Below are 27,580 nucleotides of genomic sequence, written 5' to 3'. Positions count from 1 at the left end.
ATGAAGATCCCATTTTTTAAAAATTGTTTCTGATAATGCTGCATATTTGTGGTCTGACATAAACATTCTCACAGTTGTACTGATCTTTTACTGCCTCTCACCTGCATTTGCATGTGTCTGCCAGCCATGTTCCATCGGGTCTATATTACAATATCAAATCTTACAAAGATCAAATGTTATAATATCGAACCCGTAATGTCAAACGCTGAAAACAGTGAAGGTGCAGGACACTGAATTCTTTCCCAGGGAAAGAATTCGGTAGGCCGTTGCTATGGCTTCACTGTTTTCAGCGTTCGATATGTTGGAGCGTTATGGTTCGAGTTCAGGTAAGTGTACAATTGTGTGTAGGTTAGGGTTAGGGTTAGGGGGTGGGTTAGGTGAGTTAGGGCTAGGGAGCGGGTCAGGTAAGTGTGTGGTTGTGTGGACGTTAGTGTTAGGGCGTGGGTCAGGTAAGTGTGCGATTGTGTGTAGGTTAGGGTTAGGGGGCGGGTTAGGTGAGTTAGGGTTAGGGCGTGGGTCAGGTAAGTATACAGTTGTGTGTAGGTTAGTGTTAGGGGGTGGGTTAGGTGAGTTAGGGTTAGGGCGTGGGTGAGGTGAGTGCGCGATAGTGACAGACCTTAGGGTTAGGGTCGGGTTAAGGTAAGTGGATAGCTAGTAGTGTATGTAAAGTTTAGTTTAGGTTTAGGTGTAGGATTTTAAGTGTATGTGTGTGGATTGCTGTTTTTTGTGTGTGTTTGTGTTGTGTGTATGTTTCTCGGAATAGCGATTTTTTTCCCTGGGAAAAAAAATCGCTATTCTGACTGTTCGATGTTTGTGGATTTCGGTGTTTAGGGTTCGATATTATAACATTCAATCTTTGTAGATTTCGATGTTAAAATATAGACCCGTTCAATCTACATTACTTTTCATGGTGGCTGCTTTTTTATAAACATATACCTGCAGATGTTGCTCCCAAATCACTCTGCAACTGTAATACTTTTAATTATTGATGTTCATACTTACCAAATGCCTATCTTCATACTGCTTTACTAAATGTTTGTATTGACTTTACACATTATCTTCTTATTCCTTGTAGGTGAAGGACAAAAGCTGATGAAGTTGTCATTCAGGTCTCACTCTGATAGCTTTGACTCAAGATGGTTGTTTCCTCTGCTGCATTACCTGACTCCAACTGTTTCTTGTGTACATTTCAGAACTGCATATGATACTTCACTTCAGAAAATAGCTGCAAATGCAGTGTTAGAATATTTCATAATGGTTGTTACCCCTTCTTATTTGTATTGACATCTCTCTTTCTGTTACCCAGATTCACTTGGATGCAGTTTCACATTGCACAAAATATTACCTCCACATTAGTTGTTCTGTTATTTTGTCAACAGCAAACTCTGACATGCTAAGCAGGTCCAATAAATGTTTTTTTAAGTGTATTAATGTTACCAGTGTTGCATAACTATCATTGTTTTGTCAACCCATCTGTGTGTAATTATTACCTCACATCTGTCTTGCATCCTTTTCTGTCTGCATCATTACCCTCAAAGTCAATGCAGGGTTTTTGTCAATCCAGCCCTATGAGTGTAAAGGTCAATCAGAAATTACGAGAGCAGGTTTTTACTCCAGATTTACAAGAATTGTATTTTTCTTAAGGGTGACTACTAAAATAATGCTACAAAGATGAATGATGAATGACCCTCAAACATTTACTAGTTCCTTGTTTTATTTTGCATTTGTTTACCAGCTAAGTTCACTGGAGACAACTCTCTTTTTCCAGGAGTGACCTGAAAGCATTGATCTTTTTATGCGACTGACTTAGTCATATAGAATGCAAGTAAAAACAAAATCAAACCCAATACTAGATGAATAAGCTTCTTAGTAGCTATTATTTAAATCTTCCCATATATATATATATATATATATATATATATATATATATATATATATATATATATCTTATACGTGTCTTTTTTTCTCCCTGCTGGCTGCTGATCAGCAACCATGGACACTGCCATTGGGGTTTGCTTGAGCAGTCCTATGTCTTTCTGTTTCCCATATAGGCATTAGAACAGTCTTTTAATTTCTCCCTTTTTCCTCTGGAACATCAAATTTGGTTATCACTCAGTCCTCCTTTACTCCATGGGTGACAGATGGTCACATAAGCTATCATATTCACAGCTATTGAACAGTTCTGACACTTTCTGTTTCTCTTATTGGTATAAGGTCTGAAATTTTTTGCTCCTGGCTACCTAATGCCTATCAAGCTTACCCCAAGGATGACAGTTGATCACATAAGTGGTCATGCACACAGCCATTGGGGTTACCTTGAGGAGATCTAACCTTCATGTTTCCCATATAGGCTTTTTCTCCCTGCCACTTGCTGACTATAAAGCTTTAATATCAATTTGACCTCCTTCACCCCTTAGCTGACAGACAATCATGCAAGTTATTGTGCATGCAACCCATTGGGGTTTTCTTCTTTAATGGACCTAATACAAGAATTTAATGGCTAACTTAAGGAAGGCGCTGTATTTTTGCTTCTGCAAATATTTATTAACAGTTAGCTCTTTTGTTCATAGCACTAGCAATTTAATTTGGATTCTATTAATGAAACAGAGACCATCTTTGTGCAGCTTGTAAGAAAGAATATAATGACAGTTCTAGAAGCTCTTCTGTACAGTTCATATTTTCCATACATACCATACCTATCAACCTCTTAGTACAAGAAAACTTATGACCATTTATTTTGTAGTCATCTCTGTTTTATTATGTTTCATGATGCTGTATTGGTTCACATTAAATGGAAGGCTATTTTTACACCAACAAATACACATTTTTTGCAATAAAAACTGTAAAACAAAACAATAATTTATTATCTTTGTTCCTGCCCTGGCTGCTGTGTGTCCCTGGCCCCTGAGGATCAGCTCTATTCTCTTTTCCTCCTATCCTGCACAAAAGGACCTGCCTGGTCATTAAGGACCCTTTAATTTCTACCTTCAACCATCCCAACGACTGGCCAACAAATCTCTGCTGCTGAAGCGTATAACTCCCTGTTTTAAAACAAGATTAAGAAAGTATGTTCCATCCTGCTCCAACATATTAAGTATAGTTGATCTGATTTATTTCATACTGCACCTATTATTAACTTAGTCTGTTCTTTGCAAAGTACAATGTACCTAGTTTAGTATAAATTCTAGACACTGAGTTAGGAAGCCAGCAGCCAGACTCCTCTCTGCCCTTGTACCCTCTACTTGTCCCCCTCTCTGACTCCTCTTTCTGAGCCACCTCAAACTGCTATCTCCATTACAGACACTGTAATATACTCCCTGCCCACTAGTATCTCTTTTCCTCCTCCTAACTGTCTTTTTAATTCCTTTTTTGTTCACTTTCCAATATCCTATCTTATACCTGCACTGCTTCACCACACTCTACTTACCTGTGACCACTTTCCCTGCCTTGGAAATCTCCTCCTCCCTGATTGTCTCTGGAAAGTCTTTCACATAGCTGCTCTAACCCTCCTCAGCCCTCTTAATTACTTGGAACTCCATTATTTCTATACCCACCCATACCCCTTCTCTTTTTTTTTCTCTCAACTCTATTACACTCCCCCCTAATACTTTAGCCCCTTATCCTTATCTTTTATATCGTACTTATTAAAGAGTAACTCTGCGTAACCTGATTTTCCTGATACCTTTGCAGGGTATTTCTTGCTCCTCCCTTGTCTACCTGCCCTTGCCTTCTCTGTCTCCTCCTCCTCCTCCCACCTCACTTCCTGCCCCAAAGGCATATAGGGGGCAAGTCCATTGTGGCGCCATCTTTATTATCTTTGTACCTGCCCTGGCTGCTGTGTGTCCCTGGCCCCTGAGGATCAGCTCTATTGTAAGTACGATACCTGTACAACGATTTGTCTGCTTTGTCTTGTAGTAAAGTGTTATTAGTTGCCTAATACATTAATTAGCAGTAACCACGGCCGGCCTTAGGCATAGGCGAACTAGGCGACCGCCTAGGGCACCGTTCCAGTAGGCCTCATAAAGGGCGCAATGTTTATTTATTAATTTATTTAAATTGTATTACTTTTCATTCAATCTGTAGCACCACACCAGGACTAGAGAGACAAAATTTGCACTCTACTTGATGCCCCGTCTCTAAGTCTGTCTTGACAGTACTGTGATGTCTAGATTGCGCCTCTCCCCAATCGGTAGCAACAGCATTGTAAAGAATCCGAATCTTGCTAAAAAGCTGTACATTGATTCTTAAAGGGACAATCCCATTCTGCTAAATTCGGACGGAGATGAGTTTTATAAGGGGTAGTCACATAGCATGTATCAGCAACACCCACAGAGTTCCATCATTATCCAACCCCTCCACCTCCTATCAGCTTAATGTGAACAAGTGTAAGTTTTGTGTAACACATAAGTTTATATTCCCCTGAAGAATACGGAAGCTTTTTAATTTTATTCCACCATCTTCCAAAGATGTCATTTGCAATTTATAACTGCAGTATTTGTCAGTGACAATTTGTAGAAAACTGCTTCGCAAGATGGGCATTTCATGATCACTTATCAAATATACATGGAGATATCAGTTTAAAAATCCTGTTTTTAGTTTTTTTTTTAAATAGTTCTCATTTATAAATGCCAGTGCAAGTGCATTCATAAATGAGAACATAAAATATGTATACTTGCTATGTGATCACAAAATGCCCATTTCATGATCCAGTTTTCTACAAATTATTATGCACAAATGCTGCAATCATAAATTCCAAATTATATCTTGTTAAAAAAAGTTCTTTAGATCCTGATTTTGCTTTCCGTAGTATGCACTTGCTACTTTATTGCGGAATGTTAGTTCCGTGGTTATTGCCGGTTCCGTCGTTTTTTTTAAAGTCTTTTTAAAGCGTGTATGTGCGTGTGGGAGTATATGCATTTAAGAGATGGCAGTGGTTGCTACATGGCTGATTTAAGTAAGTTTGTGCTGGCAGCCCCAGAAATCTGTGCTGCTCATACACATATTCCTCCACGATGTACACATGTACAGATTGCAGTAGGTATTTTCTGGATCATTTAAATACCTTCTTTGAACCTAGGAGAGGTGTGTTTGCATGTGTGTGTGTGTGTGTGTATGTGTGTGTGTGTGTGTGTGTGTCTGTGTGTGTGTGTGGTGTACGGGAAGAACAACTCAGTCAGGTTACAGGTTTCACTGTTTGTATCTTAAACCTCCTGTGATGGAGGCACATGGAACACGATCCTTTAAGGACATCAAGTATTTCAGCTACACAGTTTATAATAAAAAAATGTTTTACTATTGAGCAGCTTATGTTTACTCGTTTGCATTAACTTCTGTTTCATTCTCTTTTATAGTAGGAGTGTAATGGCATTCCCTGTTGAATATTCACTGCTATGATAGGCAGGGAGCAGGCAAAGATTACTGGCATAATTTCTGCAGCGAGACCCTTTGCATGCAATTAGTTGGACAACCTGATGTGACTGTTGCTTTCCTATTTAGTTTTTGTAGTAACCCAACACCATGCATGTTTGGACTACAGAAGAGCATGCCTCATTATTTTAGCATTTTGGGGATGACATGTGGGATGCATATAGGTAGATTGTGTCCGGTGGCAAATCAGAACATCCTTTTTTTCACATTACTTGGTTATATCTGAACCTGTTCACTCAGATCAGGGACAGAGAGCGACACTGTATGAGGTACAAAGACAGAAAAAGTGGGACACCTTTTTTATAGGTATCATTCATTTAGAAAGCTAGTAGAGTAAATGAGTGTGTATTAACATGCATTTTCTGAAAAATGTAAAGTTTCCAAATATGCTTAGTGCTGTATTTTATTTACTTAGTGTGTCAGTATTTTGTTATAAATTAAAACATTTTATTAGGGGTAACAACATTTTGAGGCAAAATATAGGATGCTAGTTTTGCTGGATGTGAGCTCTGTTTGTATTGGTTGTCTGTCAAGGTGTTTAGGAAGCCACATAGTGAAAATAAGTACATTCTGGAGAATGCTTTTAATAATTTCTTCCCAGCTAAAGAAAATTATTTTTTTGTCTCTGGTAGATTATATGTAGGAGTACCATGCTTAGTATTTAAAAGTATCTGCCTCACAGCTTCATGGTCCAGAGTTCCTTAATGTCCTCTACTGGTGGACAGTGGAGAATTTGCATGTTGTATATAGTCAGTGTACACGAGTTTCCTCCCATCCCCTAGAGTATGGGATGATTGGCAACATACTAAATTGTCCTCACTGAAGTGGATTTTCCCTTGCCCTTGTGGCATGAGTCTTGGTTAAAGAGTCCAAAAAAGATTAAATTCACAACAATATTTACTTGTAACATGCAGGAGTAACTTTTTTGCATTTTACTCTTGGAATGTGAACAAGGGGTCCGCCTGCTTACAGTAACTATCCAAAATTGTTTAAATGCACTGTATCAGCACACCATCCTTAACCATAAACTTCATCCCCAGTGAAATAATTGATGTGACTGTAGGATACTGGAATGAGACTGGAGTGAATGGTTTTATCTGTTAATTCCCCAGAGCTGTGCTGAAAAGGTGACATTTTTTTTAAATGGACCAAGTTTCGTTGTACTTTTCAAAATTAATTCAGTACATGCTGTAGTTTAGTTAAGAATGGTTTATTATTTACAGATGCCAACAATATCCGAATACTGTCTCCAGTAACAGTGCTGATAAGCTGTAACAGTCATTAGAAATGTTTTAATATTCTGGAATGCTGGATAACAGTAACAGTGCTGATAAATACATCCAAAGTTTCTGCACCTGTATTCCAATTCTCCTAATAAAATGAATTGAAAGTCTTTTCCTCCTGAAGAGTATTATTAATATTCTGAAATGCTGGATATTTGACTGACTTCGGTACTCAAGCTCATGTGCCTGTACTGCAAAGAATATCTACATATCAGTCCAAATGAACTAACTTAACTGACTGTGTCTGAAGCATTTCTTAATACCAAAACCCTGTAATGTTCTAAATGCCTCTTAAGCTTTGGTTTACAAACCTTGTAAGATATGTTTGTTTTCAAAGTACTGCACATTCTATTCGGGTCTATATCAGAACATCGAAGTACTAAAACTTTGAATGTTCTGATATCGAACACTATTCATCGAACGCTAAGAATAGCGAAGCTGCAGAACAGCAAATTCTTTCCTCGGGAAAGAATTGTTAACGTTCTGTGGCTTCGCTATTCTTAGCGCTGTGGTGGAAAGTCATGGGTTGGGTTCAGGTAAGTGTGCAATTTTTTGTAAGTTAGGGTTAGGGGCGGGTTAAGTGAGTTAGGGTTAGGGTGCGGTTTAGGTGCATGTGCGATAGTGACAGACTTTAGGGTTAGGGGCGGTTTAAGTGAGTTAGGGTTAGGGCACAGGTTAGGTGAGTGTGAGATAGTTACGGAACTTATGGTTAGGGTTTGGGTTAAGGTAAGTGGGTAGATAGTAGTGTATGTTTAGCTTAGCGTAGTGTTAGATGTAGGAATTTAAGTGTATGTGTGTGGTTGCTGTTTGTTTGATGTGCTTGTGTTGTGTGTATGTGTTTCAGAGATGAATGTTCTGAATGTTCAATATTTTCATGTTTAGATGTTTTGGGGCCGATGAAATAGCATTCGCTATTTTCATCTTTTGATAACGTGATATAAACTCTTCTGTTCTTATCAGTATTTTTGACTGAAGGTTATTTTATTTACTGAAATTGTATACAAACTGAAAGCTTGCTTTAATATGACTGCATTTCTAGACCCATGCAAAAAAGCTAATTTTGTACATTTTAATATCTAATTTAACACCCAGATCCTTCCTTTTGCAGGGAATTCCTGATACTGAACATTCCATTTCTGATCCTGACCATAACAACTCTTCCTTGACCCAAAAATTCCATCCCTAACCCTCAAAAATGAATTGCCTGCCTACAATGCACACACCGTGTTTTACCTCAGAAACAACACTGCTCTCTTTCTTAGGGTGACTTGTGGTTATGCTACTGCCACACAGCCTCTAGCTGCATACTGTAGCCATGGCCCCAGTTCACTTACCCATTTATGAAACATACATTAAAACTAGTTCTCACAGCAAATATGAGCTATAAAAAACACTGTAGTAATGCTTTAGCAAAGCATGCTGCAGTTTGTACTGGCATCAAACTTTTCATGTTATGAACTTGGTTTGTTGTGATAAGTTTTCTGGAGACTACAAAACTCTTTTGGAATGCTGTGAATCTACATGGCAAGTCGGACTGAGAGCAGATTGTGCCTCAGGTCTGAATGAAAGCATCAATATTAAGTACTTTTTCCAAGCACAAAAATTACATTGACATTACATTTTTTTATTCAGAACCTAATAAATTGTTTTATTTATTTTCTGTTGTGTGTTTAAATTTTTTTTAAGCATGGATTTTTTTATCTGAATTAATTAATTGGGACACCGCCCACTTTTTACAGAGCTATGATGTGTCATTTGACCATGTGACTTTTGCAAAGTATTTTTAAATGGTTTAGTCCGTCTAGCATTTTCTGTAGAAGTTCTTGATCACAATAAAGGGAATTAGATGCATAAATTGTGTGTGTTCTCCAATGGAGAAAAAAGAAAATATTTATCTTTTTATCTTAAGGCAGTAACAGGGTGGGGGGGTTCTGGCCTAGGCAATAAAACATTTTCTATTAAAACTGTTATCCCAAAGGCAAGATTTTTTAGAGTACACATTATTTCTTCACTCACTTATCTGCATAGTTAGTTATTCATTTAACATTTATTAACCAGGAACCAGCAAGTAAGTCCCATTTAGGGCAATTCACAATGCATGCTATACAGTCGAGCAATACATATTAAGAGAATCTTGTAAAACAAGAGGAAAACAATTACAGGTATTCACTTCTGCATTACACACAATGAGAAGTGGAAATCTGCCTTTTCAGAGCTTAATATTCAGAAGCTGAAGTCATACAGTCATTAATTTTGTTAACATTTGTAGCCTGACTGAGCCACTTGCCCTTTTTCAGTGGAAACTTCGATCTGCATAAATACATCAAGTTATAGCTGAGATAAACACAATAAACAGGACATGCTGAAGGGATAGATTCCTGTCTTAGAGACTTCCTATACTCTGGAACAAGCTACCCATCTATGTCAAGCAAAGTTCTTCATTAGCACTCTTCAAGAAAAATCTTGATGAGTGGATGGGAAATAGGAAATACACCCCAGGGATCACTTCTGTGTCTCTGCTCGACAGTGGCACAGGAAAATAACTTTCTTGGGTGGCGTAAGCCATGGAACCTTGCTGGCTAGGCTTACATAGGCCCTTGGGCCGATAGCCTAGTACCTACCTATGAACCTATGAGCCTATAACAGCATCACATCACAATTAAGAAGTAAAACATGCTAAAATGTTTTCAGGGTCCCTATTAAAAGATCAAAAGCTCAAGTTAGCCACACATTGAAGTAGGGAAGATTAAAAACCCAGAAGCTTACTAAACATGTGAATTTGATAAAGAAAGGATGGTTATTCAGCAGAATACCTGGGAGAAAGGAAAAGAGGAGTACTTGTATTAATTGCAAGAGGAGCTCCAGTAGTGATAGAAGAGGATAAAATAATAATAATGGAAGATTTGTAGTGCTAAGGGGTCTGAATCTGAACTGCTTACCCCCCATCTTACTTTCTACGACTCTTCATATTTATTTATCAGTCACCCTCTTCAAGACTTTCATACAGTGTGATTTGATACCTCTGTACTGCCCACATTTGTGAATGTCCCCCTTGGTCTTGCAAAAAGTTGTTTTCTCAGAATTTTTGTTGTACAGTGGATTAAAAATATGTTGCGTGTACATCATCCTCTGTTCTTTCTACATGATCTTTTTTTTTTTCTTGCCTACATTATTTTTCCTCCTTCATGTCCTTTTTCATTGAAGAATCGGGTGTGGAACATGCAAATTATGAGCATCATATTGCACTGAATTTTTTGGTGCATAGTCAGTGCAATGAAGTGTAGTTTTTAGAGTTAGTACGGTGGCTTGAGATTGAGAGATATCCCTGAGAGATTATGTGTGGAGGTTTTGGTGAAGAGTTTGAGTGAGAGAGAGGAAGATGTCTCCTGAGAAAGGGCTTTGTGAATTTGTGATCCTAGAAAGAGATTGGCTTTCAAGTGTTGGAGCTTTATTTATCTTCTAATAGAGTGGCTATGTCCTCTGAGTCCAGATGTGTGATTATCAATTTGTTCTGCACAGTGCTGACACTGTTTCTAAGGTTTCTAACATAAAGAAGCCTTTCTGGTTGTCTTTAGTTTGGGTGGCAGTTTTACCTTATATCTGGATTTGGATAATTTGAGCAGGGTCTGGAGTCCCCTGTTAAGTTTAGCAAGATCGTTTTTTGCATCTTGAGAGCTGCATTTTATTTTTACGTGCAATGATTTTTTTTTCTTTTATTACAGAGCCTGTTTATATTTGGGTTCCACCACATTTGATTTGGTTTGATTTTGAATTTATTTTATTTACTTCAGAGGGGTCAGATGCATCTGTGCAGTTATTCACGTGTATAGAATTTGGCAGACAGGATTCTTCATAAGTACTGGGGTCATTGAGTTGGAAAGTGACGTTGAATTTAGCCATTGATCACTCACTTTCATCGGATTAGTCTTGGCATAATCTCTGAATACCAGGGTATTGGAGGATTATTCTGGCTGCAATATTAAGGTGAATGTGATTGGTCTGGGGTCTGATTTGACCATGAAGGGAGTCACAATTGACAGAGAGCAGAGCTATTCCATTTATTGAGGACCAAGTTCAAGATTATATCACCCCTTTTTGGGGTGTGGACTTACTGGCCCAAAAGTTTGTACCGAAGTCCACATGTTTTTGGGAGTACATTTTAGAGGATGTATATATCTCCCAGTTAATGGAGGGGTAGTTGGAAGTCCCCCTAGGAGAATGATGTTTGGCTTAATGCTTAGGGACTTCATACTCTTTAGGTAGGTGCTGTGTGCTGGGGGGGACATAGAGTGAATCCTCTAGTTAGGTTGGCATTGAAACTCTGCACTGGTGTAGTTCTCTCAATGGTCTTAAACCAGGGCTCTGTAAAGATGGGTATATCAATGTTGTCCAGGGTAAGGAGTGCTTGCAGGGACTGGAGTTTTCTTTTAAGGCTCCTTGCATTGAGCAGCAGTACAGTTACATCTAGATTCTGTTTTGTTATGTTTGAGGTTTTTGAAGACTGACATTGCCTTAAAAAAACACTATGAGGTGGACACCATTTTAGTCAATGTATGAAAGCCTTGGGGCATAGGTGCAGGCTGTCCCTGGCAAAGCAGTTAGGACTGTCTACCATTCTCCCATGCTAATATAAAAAAAAAAATAATAATATATATATATATATATATATATATATATATATATATATGTGTGTGTGTGTGTGTGTGTGTGTGTGTGTGTGCATATATGTATGTATGTACATAGGCAGTAGCAAACATTCCCTTAAACTATCCCCCCCATATAACTTTTTAGCACCCCCTAACATAAACCTCCTAACAAACATACCCCCTTCAATTAAGACATGCATGTTACCAGGTTACCAGAAGATACATTTGGCTTGGGTCATGTGAGCTAGGCTTATAAAGGTCCTATTGGTCGTTAGCATAGTATATACCTATGAACCTATAAGGGTATAGAGGACTGTATGTTATCTGTTAACCTCTTTGTACATATGTTAGTGAACATGCATATATCTACATATGTTTATGTATACACACATGTATGCATGTACTTTGGCTAGCTTTAGGGATTCCATATCAAACATAAAATTATAGAAAATTCCATTTCAGGGGAACTTTAGTTTTCTGTACCTTGTTTACTAGTGGAAATTTCAATCCAGTCATTGATACATGCATGAATACAGACCAAATAAATCTGCTTAGGGAGAGCTGTGGTAAGGAAATTTGGTGTCTTGGCTGGTATGGCCATTTTATGCCTGTTGGTCATGTCCCAACCAATGCCAGCCCCCATACCAACACTACTTCAGCCCCGTGCCAGTCCAGCCTACCATATTAGTATTATGTTGAAATTTTACATGTACATTTTATTTCTTAGTGTTTAACTTTGTGTCTGTTAACATTCAAACTTTCCCCTATTGCTCTTAAGCGTGTTTGTTATTCCTCTGCTGGATATCCCCAGCACAGAGGTGAAAGCCAACCAATGGAGCCATCATTTAAATATCAATGGGGGTAGTTTGTGCCATTACCTGCATCTTTACACTGAAAATTCCCCCTTCACTTGCAATTTAACTACATAACAGGGTTTCTTTTCTTCTGATAGTATGATAAACTGTTTACTTATTTTCATGCATTCAAATAATTGAAGGAAATAACTTGGAGTGGCTTTCATGGGGCTTCACCTACCTGTGGGTGTGGCTCAAATAGGAATGTTTCTGGAGTTTGGTGTGGGTGGAGCTTAAGGGGCGCAAAAGCACTACTTTGCCTAGGGCGCCATTTCAGCTAAGGCCGGCCCTGGCAGTAACTGATAAGATTTTTGCTCCAAAGAACTTGTAAAGTGTTTTGCTTAGTTGTGTTCTGTTAGGATTTTACTGCTGCTAATGTATCGTGCGTTTTGCAGTACTACTAGCCAATTGCCGGTATTTGACAAGGACAATAATGTGTTTTCTCAGGTGAATGTTTATACAGTGTCCTTTGATAGTTGGTGAAAGAGGGTTGCAGGAGTTCTTAACGGCTACTTGGAAGTTAGGTGCCTCCCACGTGGACTTTCCCTATTGCTGCTTTGAGCATTTTCAAACGCTGCTCTGTCTCTGGTGTCTGCTATCTGCTAATTATACTAGTGGTCGTTAAGTGAGGCGAGTGTTCATAACACTGGGTCTATTCTTAGAGTGCAGTCTATTTTTTGTTTTTTCAAGCAGTTCTGTTTTGTTTTTATGCGGTTTTTGTACACTCAAGCAGAAATAGTACTGTAATCCTGCAATAGCGTTTTATCTCATAAAAGCTAGCGATCTTATTGTGTTGGTCCCTGCAAAAACAAAATAAATAAAAAAAATAAAAACAAAGGTAATAAAACTTAACTGAGCCTGTCTAGCTCCTGGGGTACTCTTACTTGAAGTATGCTATCCTGCGATAGCGTTTTATTTCATTACAGCTAGCGATCATATTGTCTTGGTCCCTGCTAAAAAAAAAAAAAAAAAAGAAATAGAACTTAACTGAGCCTATCTAGCTCCTGGGGTACTCTTACTTGAAGTACGCTATCCTGCGATAGTGTTTTTATTTCATAACAGCCAGCTATCATATTGTTTGGCCCCTGCTAAAAAAAAAAAAAAAAAAGTAACAGAACTTAACGGACTCTGCCTGAAGTACGCTATCTGCGATAGCGTTTTCTTCACTTTGAGACAGCATTCCCTTTGATTTCTTGTTTATTCCCTGCTAGAAAAATAACAGAATTCAACTGAACCTCTTACCGGAGTACCTAGTTAGCTCCTAACTGAATCCACCTTGAAATACGCTATCCTGTGATAGCGTTTTATTTAATTCAGTCAGCGTCCCAAATGTTATGTTTCCCTGCTGAAAAAGAAATAGAACTTCACTTAACCTCTTACTGGAGTGCATAATTAACATCTAGGGTAATCTGCCTAGCAGTACACACTCCTGTGAGAGCATTCTATTTAAACTCATTTAGCGTTCTTCTTAATCTAAGGCTTAACTGGCCTCTGACTCCATTTTCTCTCAGAGTGACTGATTTAAAGTGCCTTAGTTGCTGCTAATGTATCTGCTTACTACCATCTATGCCTGATTGACTTGTTATGTTTAGGTGTTGATCTGCCAGCTATCTGTTTTTGGTGGGCTGGGCTGCTTAGCTGCTTTTAGCGATCAACAGTAGAATGCTCTGTTTAAAGTCCTGACCATACAGTTGTTGCTACATGATCGCTTAATGCCTCTTTAGCCATACTTTGTATCCACATTTGCCCTGTAAATAAGGACTTCTTTCTCCTTGTGCAGGCTTACAGAAAGGCCTAACCCCCCCCCAGATTCAAAGCCTGCTGTGTTGCTTTTAGATGCTCTTTCTTCCCCTATTAGATCTACATGTTAACTGCTGTCTTGTGAATGTTCTTTTGGCTAACCTCTGTGGAAGTTGCACACATCTTTCTTAGTAGCCATTACCTGCACATCATTTCAGAGTACTAGGCCAGTAATCATTGAATTAGTTACCCTGCCCTAAGTAGTAGTTTACTTAATAAGCTTAATAATAAGCTACTGTGATTAAATGATTGTTAAAGAGTTGCAATTTAGTAATTCTTTTTAGTTTTATGCCAGCACAAGTCAGACATTGTTTATTTTTTATTTTGTATGCTTACCTTTTACTTATTGTAATTCTAAAGAGCATCTCTCCAATCCCTTGTGGTTGCATATTTTACGTATTGTTTAGACTGTGTCATGGTAGCCTTCTTGAGGTACTAATCTAAGATTGTGTTTTTTTGTAATCAATACACATTGTATAATTACTGACTGCTCTATGTTTATCTTATTTTGCCTAATAGTACCACTAGCATTTTTTTGTAGCTTTCACACCTTATGTTTATCTTATCTTTCTACTCCTCCTAGCTCTTTTCCTCCTATCCTGCACAAAAGGACCTGCCTGGTCATTAAGGACCCTTTAATTTCTACCTTCAACCATCCCAACGACTGGCCAACAAATCTCTGCTGTTGAAGCGTATAACTCCCTGTTTTAAAACAAGATTAAGAAAGTATGTTCCATCCTGCTCCAACATATTAAGTATAGTTGATCTGATTTATTTCATACTGCACCTATTATTAACTTAGCCTGTTCTTTGCAAAGTACAATGTACCTAGTTTAGTATAAATTCTAGACACTGAGTTAGGAAGCCAGCAGCCAGACTCCTCTCTGCCCTTGTACCATCTACTTCTCCCCCTCCCTGACTCCTCTTTCTGAGCCACCTCAAACTGCTATCTCCATTACAGACACTGTAATATACTCCCTGCCCACTAGTATCTCTTTTCCTCCTCCTAGCTGTCTTTTTAATTCCTTTTTTGTTCACTTTCCAATATCCTATCTTATACCTGCACTGCTTCACCACACTCTACTTACCTGTGACCACTTTCCCTGCCTTGGAAATCTCCTCCTCCCTGATTGTCTCTGGAAAGTCTTTCACATAGCTGCTCTAACCCGCTCCATTCACCCTGCGGGCTCACTCCGCTCCCCTACCCTACCCCCAATTCCCACCCACCCTCAGTGGTCCTAGCTTTACTCCTCCATTGCCACACCCCTCCCACTATTACTCTATCACAAACTACTTCCACTGAACCGCACCCCCTACCTCAACAAATACCTAATTAAGCCATTTTACCTTTAGTACCACTCCCTAACCTTTCCATACCTTTTCCTGTACTGCTATAGTTTGCAACCTCACTCTTATAACCACCTTTTATCCAGTTTATCTACCTGCCCTCAAACTACTACATCTCATATAACACTTTTCTCCTTCTCCCACCTTTATACTTACCTACCTCTATCCCTCCCCCTACATATTCTAACTCCTCGTTTACACATTCTAATGGACCCAGCAAACAAATTTTTACTCACAAACCTACTACTCTTAACTACAACTCTTACTGCTCTAACTATTCCTTACACACTAACCTTTTTTGAACTTTCTTCTCTTCCTGAGAAACACCACCCCTACCAACAAACTCTACCTCTTTCTCACATAAACTCACTTAAACATAGTAACATAACTGCCACCTTTATTTACATACTTCCTAAGTACCATAGATCTATCCATGTTACTTACTTCCCTGTCAAAAAAACTCCAATCAATTACTACAAAATCCTTAAATTTGTACAATATCCCCTACGACACCCCTTATTAGATGGTGATATTCATCCTAACCCTGGCCCCAATACTAATACTCACAATAACCCCCACAATCGAACATTTCCTATTTCTACTACCCCTAAAAGACCAGCTAACTCCCTCCTTATAGCTCACCTTAACAACCGCAGCATAAACAATAAAATTACCCACCTACATGCACTATTACAGGTGCACTCATTTGACATTCTCTGTATTACAGAAACATGGCTAAAACCCTCTACTCTGGACCAAGAGATTACCCTCCTGGATATAATATCCTAAGATATGACCGCAAAATTAAAAAGGGTGGAGGAGTAGCCATTTTGTATAAATCTGAACTCCAAGTGTCACCCTTCATTTTGCCACTACCCTCAGATACCAATGCAGAAACCCTTACTGCCAAGCTAAAAATCAATAACTCCAAATCTATCTATCTAATTTGCACATATCTCCCTCCTGGAAATAACATTAATACACTTGAAAACATACTTAGTCACCTATCTACCCACCTACCTCAGGAAACCATTGTATTAGGAGACTTTAATATAGACTGGACAACCTGTAGTTCTCCCAGTCCTACCAATCACATAAATCTACACAATTTCTCACAGATAATAACCACCCCTACTAGAATCCATAAGCCAAGCAACAAGGAAACCACCCTAGACTGGATTCTTCTCAACAGCCATCTTGATACTTATAAACCAGGAACCCTTCCCGATGATATCAGTGACCATATGCTAACCTATATCATTAAACAAAAAATTCATAGCCCTAACACTAATAATTTTAAATCCTCCCACTCCAAAAAATTATTTAATCCAGACAGTTTCCAAAATGAACTAAAAGCATGTGACTGGTTACCTATGTCACATCTTCAACTTGATGAAGCAGTGACCTTCTTTAATACTAGATTCCATCAAATCCTAGATTACCACGCCCCATTAGATCATCCCATATAAGAACCAAAATTGCCCCCTGGCTTACAAAACATACTAGGCAAAAGATCCTCCTCAGAAATAAGATTTGGGCCAAATGGAGAGCCTCCAAAAGTCCATCTGATCACCTTTACTTTAAACAATTAAGAAATGCTACCAAGAAAGACATTCTCAGAGACAAAAAAGATTACTACCTTAACCGTCAACAAACCCACCAACTAAAGTCACAAAAAGTCTGGACAGGCATTAACAAACTTCTTAAACCAGGCCACTCTAAATCTCCTACCCCTTCAGGATTTAACCCTAGTAACTCTAACCTGATACTTGATGCCTTTAATAACTGTTTTACAAAAGCCATTCTAACCATAGCTAATACTTTACCACCCATCATCACAACACCATTACATTCCAATAATACTGTAACTCCAACCTTTCATATTCAACCTGTACCCACATCCCTCATTTGCAACTTCCTTCAAAAACTTAAACCATGATCCCCTTCTGCTGACTGTCTTCCAGCAGAATTCCTGCAAATTGCAGCTAAAGAAATCGCCTATCCCATCTCCATCCTTATAAACAGAACAATTTTAGAAAGCAAAATCCCTTCCATATGGAAAGTATCTCACATTATCCCTCTACACAAAGGTGGATCATCTACCGAGCTCTCCAACTTTCGGCCTATCGCCTTACTCTCTCCAATAGCTAAAATAATGGAAAAGTGCATACATAAACAACTACTTGCCCACCTTCTCCATAACAATTTACTTGCAGACTGCCAGCATGGTTTTAGACCATTTCATAGCACAACAACTGCCCTGCTATCATTTTCTGACTCCATAAACAAAAATTGTAATAATAATACTTTCTCCTCTGCACTGTTTATTGACCTCCCAAAAGCCTTCGATATGGTGAACCATAACTTGCTTATTGACATACTAAAAGCCCAATCACTCGATACACAAGCACTACATTGGTTTAAATCCTACCTTGAAAACAGACAACAAGCAGTACTTTGGGACAATACTCTTTCTTCTTCCCTCCCTGTGAACATTGGAGTACCACAAGGCTCTATATTAGGACCCCTTCTCTTTTCATTGTTTATTAATGATCTACATACCAAAATTCCTCAAGCCACCTGCATACAATATGCAGATGACTCGACTTTAATTTGTTCAGCCAAGTCCATAACCTCTCTCCAGTCCCTCACTCAAACAGTATTTAACAGTGTTGAAAATTGGTTTATGCAACACTGTCTCCTTTTAAACCCCCAAAAAACAAAATTACTGCTCTTTGCTCCTACTCATAGGTCACCTCATCCACACTTCACAGTCACCTCTAGCAATGGAACTAATATATCCCCTGACTCTACAACCCATCTACTGGGAGTAACAATTGATAACAACCTTAGCTATGATGACCATATTAATGCTACTATAAAGTCTGTCAACAAAAAACTAGGCACCCTTTACAGAATCAAACCCTTCCTTACCCCTTCAGCCAGAATCACTATTGCCCAGACTCACCTAATCTCTGCCCTTTTCTATGCTTCTGCAATATATACCAACCTATCTAGAAACAACCTCGCCAAACTTTCTACTAGTTACAATAGCATAACCAGATTTGCCACTGGCACCCCTTTCAGAACTTACCACTGTCATAACCTCAAACAACTGGGATGGTTTGAACTGCAGAACCTACTACTTTGTCATCAACTTGTTATCACCCAAAAGATCCTTTATCACCCTAATAATACCCCAATCCTTACTAAGCTGATTACCCTCTACAAAAATCTTTCAACTCTACGCTCAGCTAACAAAATTCTAGTCTCCACTATTAAATCTAAAAACAAACCTGGGGACTCACTTTTCACCAACACAGTAGGAAAAAGCTGGAACCAGCTTCCTAGTGAACTTTCATCTCTTGCTACCTCTCATCTCTTTAAAAAGCATCTTAAAGAATATCTTAAAAATCACTGGCTTTGTCCCTGCTCTAACCCAGACTGATATACCCTGACTGTTGTCTCCTTCCCCTTTTTGCTCTCCTTACACTTCTATACTCCACTGTTCTATGTCACATACCTGTAAATTTTTTTTTTTTACAATTCAATATTGTCTTTGCTTTTTTGATTGCTCTCTCTCAAATTTTTGCTCACATTATTTGATCTGTGTGGTAACCTACTAAGTACTCTAAATAACTTATGTCAACCTCAATGTAACAATGTCCTGTAATTTGTTTTGACTATTACTATATATTGTAATCTGTCACTACTAATGCTTGGAGCTTTTCTCCCCGGGCCTCTACTGAAAATGGACATATATCCAGTTAGACTAGCCCAGTCAACAAATGTAAAATAAAATAAAATAAAATAATAATAAATAAATAAATTTATCAAAGTGATTATGTTACCTAATTTATCCATAACTGATTTGTGACACTGAAATCTAAGCTGAATAATCTGAAAAGAAAAAGTCCCAGCAAAAAGGCTTGTGGAACAGCAGTGGCTTCCTGATTCAGGCTGGGCAGCTAGCCCCCACTGGATTGTTGAATTCTAGTGTTTATTATTTATTTGAATTTGTTGCTAAGGATATCCTCCAACCCATTACTGATGGATTTACTGCGCATCAGCATGTCAAATGGCATCAGAAATATTCAGACTAGGGTTTTAAGCCTCTTCTGCAACATTAACAGAATGGTTTGCAGGGACAGGTATGTCTCACAGAGGATACCACTGCTGTGGGACAGACTCCTCATCCACATGAAGCAAATTTCTTCCCTGTCCATATTCAAGTGCAACTTAGATCTATGGATTGGAAAAAGAAAAATGACCTAGGACTCCTCTCTGTACTACTAGTGGACAGAAGCAGCTCCTAAATTCTTTATCTCACCCATGAGTCCACTCAAATTATCTATGGCATGATCCCAGTTATTCTCATTGGGGGTAATATATAATTATTGACCATGGGATGAGTAAGGCCAATCTATAACCAAATGGGATAGGTTATTTCAAACACAAAAAGGGAAACCAGCCTGTCAAGGCTTAAAATGACCCATAAGGGCAGCTAGCCTAGTACTCACTTACGAACCTGTGAACATATAGAGCATTGATCACAAATGGCTAATTTCAGTCTGAGCCCAGAAAAAATAAAAAACTACAACAATACAAAACAGTATGTATAATGAGATATGCGTATGTATAAGATATGTTTCATCAAATATCAGGTTCTTTGTAACTAGATTCCATTACTTACTGAGATTGGGTAACAGTTGACTAAGGTGTTATGTACTTTTCCCCACTGTTGGTCAGTTTGAAGTTAGTACGTTTTTGAGAAGTGGTGATGGTGGTGAGGGAGGAGCCTAGCCCCTGAAAAAAAATGGAAAAACTTTTCATGTCTTCCTTGTATTTCTTGGACAAGTGCTTCTGTGTTTTTCACCATACTCCTTATCAAGATCAGATCATAGTAGAGTAAGGAAGTTTGTTCTTTCCCCTGCTGCTGTGCTGTCCTGGAGATAATATATATATATATATATATATATATATATATATATATATATATATATATACACACACACACACACACACACACACACACACACACACACACACACACACACACACACACACACACACACACATACACACACACACACGCTATTTTCTGTGTTTTTGTTGCTTTCTGATAGGTCACTGGTTGATGACTGCATGGCATGGCATTTGATTGTGATTGCAATCACATGAATGCTCCAGTACAGATCTGATATAATAAATCTGCATTCACATCTAGCTTAAAGAAATCTGTATCCTGGCTGGGGAAGAGGATGGTAGTGCACCTTCACATAATATTTACTAGTATGGAGATAAGTTCTCAATGAGAAAGTTAAAAAACAACAAAAAATTGATGCCAAATAGATATTACAATTTAATAATATATTAAGAGCTTTCATCACAAGAGGAACTTCTTCAGAACAAATGCTTACATTGCAACCACATTTGTGATTTTGTTTGGCAACTGTTATGTTTTTTTTATTTTATTGTCAAAGATGTTGATTATTCAGTCAGAAAGTTTGGAAAGAGTGTAGAGGAGGACCATGATGAATGTGTTTCTTCTTCTTTTTTAAATACGCAACAGAATGGTGTCTTCTGCTTTTTAAGCTTAGCCTAACTGCACTGGGTGATCAGCAGCACCATTTTGTCAAGGGGCAATGTGTAACTTCATTGTTATGTACAATAAACTAAAATAAACTGAATGAATCAACACATAGCCACCCATACCCCATTATCTCTGAATATACTGACTCAAAGACAGTTATTTTTTTTAATTTAGATTAAGATTTGGATCTGAACAGCGACAATGCAGATGACTGTGTATTCCCATCAGTTCTGAATGGCTTGATTCTCACAGATTGGTCACCTTAGTGTATGGCAACATTGTGGCTATGGGTATGGAGTAAGAATGCTCAGTCACTGGGTCATGATTCTTTTTTTCTGTTTATGCTAACCACATTTAAGAGATCTGTAACTGCAGTTTTCATCAGCATATTCTATGTATTTATTTTTTTGTGACTTGCTATCTTTCACTTGTAGCTAGACTGTTGTGTTGAACCTGTCTTATTAGCTGAAATTCATTTCTAGTCTCAAAGGGCTATGATTCTGCTTGATTTTTTAAAAATTACTTTTACTTTTTTACATTTATTGATTAAATCTCTAGTTACAAAACTCTCCAGAGAATACAGTGAAGACATGCCTGATTACATTGAGATCATATATGTAATTTTAGGTAGGTCTATATTAGTTTGTCGAACACTAACTTCAGTGAATGGCAGTTCATCGAACATAAATCATTGAATGGCCATTCAGTGAACGTTCACATCAGTGAATGTTTTTCCCAGGGCAGTGAGTTACTTGGCCAACATTAGGAAATTTGCTTTTTCCCCACTGTAGTGTGATCTTAGATTTGGTATATATAAGTAGGGGAGTGTGGATGGTGTAGCCCCTCCACCTTGGTGGGATTAATATACTGCGGTGTATGTGATGGTCAGTATGTTGGCCAAGTAACTCATTGCCCTGGGAAACATGTTTACTGATGTGAACGTTCAATTAATTAACCTAATCGCTGACTCACTTTTGACCTGGCTTTAAGTGATTACATTTTTTATTTTCTCATCTATAATTCTAATAAAAAGCATTAAGTCATTCCTGTGCAGGCAATAGCTGTTAAGGTTAGGAGTCTTTTAAGTCAGTAAATGAGCCATGGATTAAAAAGCGGTCTATATTTTGCAAACCATTTCTATGGGTTCAGTTTTAAGTCATATCAAGTTCTTTATTTGAGTAGATAGATGTACTGGGTCGAAGGTGTAGTGAATTAACCCGTATATATTGTAAACTCTTATGGTTTATCTATGCCTATTTATGAACTATAACTGATGAGTATGCATGGTGCTGTATATATATATATATATATATATATATATATATATATATATGTGTGTGTGTGTGTGTGTGTGTGTGTGTGTGTGTGTGTGTATCCATATACATACATACATGCTCTTACATGTGCACTTATGGTAAATGATTTATACATGACCAGGACAGTTTGCACCTGTGAGCAAAACACAAGTGGTTAATTTGCAATATGTGTGCAAACCAGCATCACAAATGGTGGGGTGGTAATTACATGGGGGACTCCACAAATGGTAGGGTGGTAATTACATGGGGAACTCTGCTGCTGGATTTGGGAGCATCACATTTTACTTTCAGTGATGGCCATAGTGGGTAAAATCCGACTTACTCTTACATTTGTGACGCATTTCTACATTATGTTATTAATTTTAACTGGCTGTAAACAGATAGTAGAATGCCACATTTTATTTTACCCTTTAGGGCAGCATTCCTTCCTATGGAAGAAACTATTTCCAATAACTTTAAGGAGGAAGAAATAAGGAATGAATCATCTTAGCTCTTTAGTTACATGGGATGAAACAACCTGCCCAAATGCACTGTATAATGATGAAAGCAACATAAAACACACATTTTAAAGCATTCAAAAGAACATTCATAAAATATGCACAAACATAAATTAGTTATAAGCTATAATTAAATATTTAAAACATTAATAGTATGCATGCATTGAAATAATGTTATTGATGCTCAGCGAATTATGGCACTTGCAACCTAATATGTACATAACAGAAATTAATAATGTGGTCCAATATATGTAGCAGAACTGTGACCTCATCTGTTTTTACACAGTTCTACACCTATTTAACGTAACTGTATTGTGATTCCTTTTTGAATGTATTTTACTTGAGCTTACTGTATGTGGTGGTATCCCGTCCTCAGGAACATTTCTTTGATTGGCTCATATACCGCAATTGTGATTGGCTGTAATTGTGGTATCGAGCCAATCAAAAACCTTGTAGCACAGTCAGTGCTGTTTAATGAGGAACAGTGGAGCAGTTATTTGATTGGTTTGTATACCGCAATGCCAATTGGCAACAATTGTGGTATACTAACCAATCAAAATTCGTGTAGCGGAGCCAAAGCTGTTCAATGTGGAACAGCGGAACAGTGCGCTAGTTAAGGGCTGAATGTGGTGCATTCCGCATAATCCGGAGCACTTGGTTGCCCAGGCTGAATGGGAGGGGCCAATGGGAAGGGGTGCAGCCAACTAGAAAGGGGAGGAGCTATGCTCAAGACCACAAAAAATGGAACTTTAATTAAATAGGCTACCCTGGGTGCCAAACCATCATTATGAGAGTCCAATCAAGACAAAATGAAGTGTAGAAGAAAAAATATTTCAATGCATTGGCTGCATGACAGCTTACTTAATTCTAGATGGAAACAAAAACGTTATGAGGCATGAAAAAATAAATTACTTTTTAAATACATTACTGGAATGCCAGTCAAAGTCAAGTATAAGAAAAACAAGCAGCACTCAACTCAAGCCCCTTCTCCTTGCACTGCAGTTCTAATTATAATTTATAGTCAGCTTTATAAAAGTACCAAGTAACATGCTGAAAGTAGCAATCGCTGCAATATTCCCACTTGTAAAAATGTTTCTTATCCAAAAAAGACTTGCTGCCTGACAACAACTATCTAATTGTTTCATGGGGAAGACATGATCAAAGTAAAAAATGAACAGCAAACAAGAAACAAGCTCAAGATAAATTGCTTAAAGGATTACTGCACAGGTTATGGATCACACACGATAGCTTGGCATTCTGCTTAGTTTATGGGTAAAGCTTGCAAAGATGACTGCAAGTCTCCAACAAAGGTAATGAGCTTTTTAAAATACTGTAATCCTGTCCTTTATTACAAAATACCCAAGGCTTATACGCAATCTAGTTATGTAAATATTCTCTGCATGGCAACAACAAAAAGGCTTTCAATGTTGGTAATTCTTTAACAGTATGCTTATTGAAGCATACTTGCATCTTACAATCTCAGACAAGCTTACTCGATGGTCATTAAAGCATTGCTACTTATTCAGAAAGTGCCTGTTGCTCTGTGTTTAATAAGAAGCATAAATCAACAGTATAAAAATATGACAAAAAAACAGAACATTCTGCAAAATCAAGGACAGATGAAAAGCCACTGTAGTACTTGGGTCTACCTTGGATGGGGGATACTCTGCACACTTACACTGTATAACTGCTCCTTGCCTTGCTTGGACACATCCAGAGTCACTAAATGGGGGATTGGGGGTGCAACAAGTATGTCACAATTTGAAATATCTCTGGCTGACTGTGATGGCCCTGACACATTTGTCATACCTCTCAACCTCAGAGCAAGAAATATGGACAAAGCCATATATAGAAGTGGGACAAAGGCCCAAAAACAAGGACAATATTTAAATATTGCTCTTATAAACTTAGAAAGATAATAGAATAATAGGTCTTGCATTGGTATGAATTTTCTGAAGGGTATGAAATCTGAAACTCAAATGTCTGTCATTGTTTTCTAATTTCAGTCTTCAATTATTTGTCACTAAATTTGCCAGAAAACCACAATTTTATGAAAAATGGACCAAAAATGATGCAAAAATATAAAATAGTCACACAATATAGCTGGGAACCTGTCAAAGAAGGGACACTTTTTAATATTAGTACTGTTAAGTTGAGCAGTTGACAAAATAAGCAAATCTACATGCATTTCTAAAATAAAAGTAATCTATAACTTTGATTATTACAGTTATTTATTAATTGTAAACCCTCCACGTTTTCTTCCAAAATTGTTATTTTGCGGAGGGATTATTAGAGGGAGAGCCAAAATCAGGGACAGTTGAGAGGTTTGGATATGCCTAATTCTATAAAGCAATTTATTTGCACGTACCTCTCAACCTGTTTATGCAGGAAATCTGGACAAGGCCAAATATATTGGGGGAACATACAAACAGTGCTAAAAATTGCTCTTGTATAAACTTAGTTGATAGAATAACAGGTCTTGCTTTAGCATGCATTTTTCTGAAGGTTATGAAGTCTGAAACTCAATGTCTGTCATTATTTAGTGATGTAATTCCTAAATGATTTGCCAGAAAACCACAAATTTTATGAGGAACAAACCAAAAATAAGAAGCAAAAATCTAATCATTCTGTGAAAACCTAGACAGTTGAGAGGTATAGTTCAATTGGGGTTGTCTTTGAGTTTGCTGCCTTTCCCCCTCACAAAATCATGGTCGAATGGAGCCTCCTTCCTGCAGCCATTCCAATGTCCCATTGCTTGGCTATTTCACCCCATTTACCATAAAAACTGTAATGTGCATACTGCTTTACTTCTACAATGATTTGGATTTCATTTGAAAGTTTTATTTTGCATTTTACATCAGAAACACTATGACATCTGCTTAACAAAGCAATGCAGTCTCACAATGAAAATAGACTTAGCATTAAAACTTCTCTGCCCTTGAAACTCACTTTCATTGAAACAGCAATTGAAACCCACATTTAAAGAAAATACATTTGACTAGTATAAAGATTAGCTTTGGACATCTTGCTGATTTCACTAAGTTTAAATGTAGCTTTACAAATGTGTTGACATTATGAAACAAGGAAAAAAAAATAAAAAAAAATCACATTTAAAAAAAAATATCTTTAGCCTGTCATCTTATATGTCTTATGAGTTATTCAAATCTAAAGGCTATTATTGCATTTTGTATGGAAATCAATCTGCATAAACTCATAAATTCAGTCTTCTACACTCACATCAAGGAGGAGCAGCAACAGTAAATTTGTCCCATCATGCTTTGACATCCATTAGTTGCAGTGCAATTTTGGTGAATGAAAACAGACCTCTGCTTAGGGTCATATTAACAACAAAACTCCTAGGTAGCACAAACCATGTACCTATTTGCTGATACACAGACTTGCTCCCTAAACACTTCAGAAAATAGCAAGGTAATGCAGTCACATTCACTGCTGCAAGAAAAGTTCAAAAATGAAGTTGTTTGATGACAAGAAGTCATGGTGGAACATGGGGATGGCAGCAGGAACGCATTACTTCTTACACATTGCCAAAGTCTTTCATGACCACCTTAACTACACTGTTATACTTAGAGCAGGCTTTTCAATTATGTGACATGAAATATGGTTTAGTTACACAGTGCCATTGTAACATCATCATTAAGAATTATTACTGTCATTAACCCAATATCCATTCAGAAAACAGAAAGATGTTAACACACAAAAGCAGCTTCTAAATCCGACTGGAGCTTGTAAATCATTGAAATACAATAGAGCTCACACACACTGGAACTTCTAAATCCATAAATGCAGTTTGGAGCTTGTAAAGAAATGATCTGACAGTTCGGACAGATAGTACCTGAAATAAATGCAGTTCTACAACAGAGCTCACACACTGGAGCTTCTACATCCAAATGGAGCTTGTAACACACACAAAAGCAGCTTCTAAATCTGACCAGAGCTTGTAACACACACAAAAGCAGCTTCTAAATCCAACCGGACTACTGGAGCATGTAAATTATTGAAATACAATAGAGCTCACACTCACTGGAGCTTCTAAATCCAACTGAAACTTGTAAATCATTGAAATAAATGCAGTTCTAAATCCGACCGACTGTAAATGCTTGGACAGACACAGTACCTGAAATAAATGATCCTGCTTCTAAATTTCACAGTATTAGTACCTAAATGATTTGACCATACCTGAAATAAATGCAGTTTGCAGTTCGGAGCTACTAAATCCATGCAGCAGTAACACACAGCTTCTAAATCCCTGCACTGGAATGTACATTTCTGGTTTCCCGGCTCTTGTTGTTCCTGTTTGCTGTGGTCTCGTTTCAAGACTGCAGACCTTGCAGTCCGATCCCCTTCTAGTCTATGCGGTGCTAACTGCATAGACTTCTGGGGCATCTGCAGACTGATGCCTTTGTCCTGAATCTGGACTGTTAAGACAGCAGTCCGGATTCAACTTTCTAAGTATGCATGCGTGCATTTTAAGAGTTTACCATTGTAATTCACAGCTGGGGGGGCTGCAGTCCTGCAGTCGGATATCACGAGCCGCCACTGATTATGTGATCTTGCTGGAATATCTGGATCCCATATTTCAAGCATTAAATAGGTTGGAACCTGTTTACTTTAAAGTGTTGCTTTGCCTATGGGCCACTTCATCTTCTTTGTACATCCAGTGGAGGACTATTGGTGTTTCTGACATTTTGCATGGAGTATTCTGGTGTAAACTTTTCCATTTGTGCTTACTTGGAGAATTGACTACCTTTTTGGTAAAGACTGGAGCCTTCTTTTGCAGTCTTTAGGAAATTCCTAAA

This window comes from Protopterus annectens, chromosome 6.part0 (assembly GCF_019279795.1).
Source record: "Protopterus annectens isolate FY-2018-M chromosome 6.part0, PAN1.0, whole genome shotgun sequence".
NCBI classification, from domain to species: domain Eukaryota; kingdom Metazoa; phylum Chordata; order Ceratodontiformes; family Protopteridae; genus Protopterus; species Protopterus annectens.
The sequence above is the reverse complement of the archived record's forward strand: the minus strand, read 5'-3'. Positions refer to the sequence as shown.